The 3,835-nt window shown below is 32.2% G+C and overlaps 1 pseudogene across 1 annotated transcript; it reads right to left on the reverse strand.

Annotated features, from left to right (window-relative positions):
- Nucleotides 1–1,753: 1,753 nt before the first annotated feature.
- LOC104770599 (UPF0481 protein At3g47200 pseudogene) lies at nucleotides 1,754–3,576 on the reverse strand (annotated as a pseudogene). Its single transcript, XR_015593112.1, has one exon. The product of XR_015593112.1 is annotated as a UPF0481 protein At3g47200 pseudogene (transcript).
- Between the last annotated feature and the right edge of the window lie 259 nt (nucleotides 3,577–3,835).

Genomic DNA, 3,835 nt, shown 5'->3' on the forward strand with positions numbered 1-3,835 from the left:
ATTTATTTATATATTGTTATTATATATTGAAAGGTTGTAATGATTCATCAAATATATTAAAAGTTGTAATAATAAGGGGCATTCTCAAAATGCCTTTTTTTCCATACCCCTTTTTAAAAATACCCCTTTATGTTGATCATTTTTAAAATTACCCCTCTTTATATACAAAATGACCAAATTACCCTTTTTTGAGTGACAGCAAGAATGTACAGTCATCAAAATCAAAAATATTTTCCCGCCAAAATTTTTTTTTCCCGCCAAAATCGAAAATTTTTCCCGAAAAAAAAAAATTTCCCGCCAAAATCGAAAATTTTTCCCGCCAAAAATATTAAAATTTATACCTTTTAAAAGTGTTTACAAGGTTTTTAAGCACATTGTAAACACTTTTAAAAAGCTTGTAAATGCTTTTAAAAAGCTTGTAAATGCTTTTAAAAGGTTTTTAAACACCTTGTAAACGTTTTTAAAAACGCTTTTAAAAACTTTTTAAAAGCATTTACAAGGTGTTTAAAAACATTTTAAAAATCTTTTTAAAAACCATTTGAAAACTTTTTAAAACCTTTTAAAAATCTTGTAAAAGCGTTTACAAGTTGTTTAAAAAACCTTGTAAAACTCTTTAAAAAATCTTGTAAAAGCCTTTACAAGGTGTTTATAAGGCTTTTATAAGGTAGAAACCTTATAAAACCTTTTAAAAACCTTATAAATTTTTTTTGGCGGGAAAATTTTTTTGTCAAAATTTTTTATCTTTTGACAAAAAAAATTTTGGCGGGAAAATTTTTTCGAAAAATTTTTGGCGGGAAAATTTTTTCGAAAAATTTTTGCGGGAAAATATGTCGGAAATTTTTTGGCGGGAAAATTTTGTTTTTCTTTTTATTGAATAAAATAATTTTCATTTAAAGATAAAATGGTCATTAAAAATTAAAAGAGGGCAAAAATAAAAATGGCTAGAAAAGAAGGTATTTTTGAAAAGAGGTATATCAAAAGGGGCATTTTTAACAAATTCTCTAATAATAATTCCTTAAATACACCTAATATTGCAGTGTTTCCATTAAAAAGTTGTAACAAATTATTTAACTTTATTTTAGTAATGTAAATTAAAAATAATTATGAAGAGGTATAACCGAGAATCATAAAAAAACTTCTATTCAACACGAAACCATATTGTTTGAGGATGTCTTTTCATTTTAAAACTTTATAGTATTGTTAACACAACATCCAAATGACGTTGTATGCAACCTACATAGAAATCATTACTATTATCATTTAAAATTGTTGGATAAAAAAACTCACAATATAATCCATCCAAAGCTGATGGACAAATTGTTGTTTCATATTAGAAATTGATACTTAAAATTGACTAAAAGTTCTACATTATTATAGTTATTCCAGAACTGTTTAGTTAGATTAATGGAGTTTTTGATGTACATTAAAAAATATTGAATTTTAAATTATTTTGATTAATCATTAAACCAATTGGTTTATACATCTAGAGAAGAGCATATATATTGAGTTTAAAAGATTCGAATAGACACAATTGTTTCCAAGACTCTTCTCATTATTTAATTTCCAATAGTGAATTGAAAATATGTATTTTTCCATTTATAGTTTATTTCTGGAAAAAACATTTATATTTTCCTGATTCCTTATGGGTGATCGGACGATGGGTTACAACTATGGTTTGGCACAAGAGTTTAAGATCTTCAGTTTTTTTTCTTCTACGATTCTGTTTAAAAAACTTTTCTACTATATGATGCACTTGATGTAACAAAGCTATTTTTCTTTTGAATATAATTTAACATTAAATTTTTTTTTTTTTTTTAAAAACCTACTGAAGTCGAATACAAATGCTCATAGTTTATAACAGAAAACAGCGATAAGAAATATGTAAACAAAGGTAGGATGAAAGCTTCACGTAGAAGACGAAGCCAAAGGTGCAACGTTTGGTGGGAGCCAGAGCCAAAGGTGTAATCACTTTCGAGGATGAAAATACGGGTAGGCTGCGAAGAAAGCTTGGAAAATGGTAAGTAGAAGAAGTACCAAAGCAGCAAGAGATGATAGAAATGTCCACGGACTTTTGAAATATGTGTACTTGATTCCTGCCCAATGTACATGGTAACCTCGTGCAGTATAGTCGTTGATTCCCTCAAACACATCTGACAAGTAACTACTGGATATGGAAAAGGCAATGTCTTTGCCTGTGTTCTTGAAGAACAATGATACTTCTTCTCCCGTTCCAAAATAGTTCTCTATGATCCCCTTCTCGCTTAAGAACGTTGCATCTTCAGCAGTGTTTATGAGGCAGCCCATGAAAGTAACATAGCTGGTCATTTCGGTTGTGCAATATAAATTGAACTGCTCAAAAGCCACACAGTTGATTAAAAGAGAGCTGAAAAAGTCATCAAATGTTAGTAGCGGTATTTCAAGTACACCACTCTCGTCGAGAGTTATGTCAAGCGGTGTCTCACTCTCCTTTGGCATGAATTTTATTCCTCGGAGTCGAAGTTTTTTTGCTGAGACAACCAGCTTGAGAAAAGGGCGAGGCTTTGGTCGATGTAGTTTTGTTGATGGTTTTGTTAGTGTTGGTGGTGGTGGCGGTGGTGGTAGTGTTTCTGTTGGCAGTGGTAGTGTTTCTGTTGGTCTTGGTGGTGGTTTTGTCTCTTTTTGAACTTTACTTTTGGAAGGACTTATTATATTGAGGAATGTAAAGACGTTAAATATATTGGTCCAGCTTTGTTTCGGTTCTTGAGATTTCTTGGGTATGAAAGTTTTACGAATGAGATCTAGAAGATGCTTTGCATCAAGATCCTTTCTGTCCCTCCAAAACTGGTTTGACCTAATTATTCGATAACCAAAGAATCTAAAGATGATAGTGTTTAAGCTAGTAGTGGAAGTGGAAGGAAACAAGTTTGATGTCGAAAAGAGAGCTTGAAGAAGGAACAAGGGGACCTGGTTTTCAAGGAGGAGGAGATCACTTCGAAGAGTTGGTAGAATCCACCGGAACATGAAAATCGGGTCATCAGGATAATCCTCACGCCAACTCTTGTTTGAAATCACCAGGAACAACGTGAGGATGAAACAACCGTCAAGAACCATCATATCGACCAACTCTTCTGAACTAAAATCCAGTTCCTCAGAGTAGGAACCTCTGATCTTCTCTTCTAGCCCCAGGACCACTTCGCGCAAGTGGGTCAAATACACTTCTTTTTGTTTTGTCTTGGATAAAAATATATTAAGATATCGTTGTTTGTGCTCCTGGATCATCTGAAGATGATTTCCACCATCTTTACCATCCAAATGGTGGTATGGGCCTATAGACAAAATCTTGGGTTTGTAAGCTGTTTCATTGGCCTCAACGAGAGTGTGAGGGATTCTGAAGATGCAACAAGATTGACCACCCGCTGATTCCTTAAGATGTTTCACAGGTTTCTCAATTTGTATGATGCAACAAGTGCTATCTTTTTCTGCCACTGAGATAGTCATGGTACCTCCAGTGGGTTGGTTGGGAGGATTCATGGCTCTCTATACTGTTTTTTTCTTTTTTGGATGTGATGGCTCTCTAGTTCTTTTTTACTTTCTTTTGCTGACGAGCAAATATGAAACGGTTTAGTTCACATTTAAAGAAAAATAAAATGATTATTAAAAGACCATTATGTAAAGACTTCTATAGTTTATCAACAAGACAGCTAGCACGCAAGTCACGTTAAAAATAGAATATTAACAATTTAACATAAAGGTATAACATTTCTTATTATGAAAAAATCACGTTATCATCTTAATAATTTTGTCCACCTATTTTTACAATTGTAAATTCGCCTAGTGTTGTTATATGTATTTGGAA

The sequence above is a fragment of the Camelina sativa genome, chromosome 20, assembly GCF_030686135.1.
Source record: "Camelina sativa cultivar CO46 ecotype springtype chromosome 20, ASM3068613v1".
Classification (NCBI taxonomy): domain Eukaryota; kingdom Viridiplantae; phylum Streptophyta; class Magnoliopsida; order Brassicales; family Brassicaceae; genus Camelina; species Camelina sativa.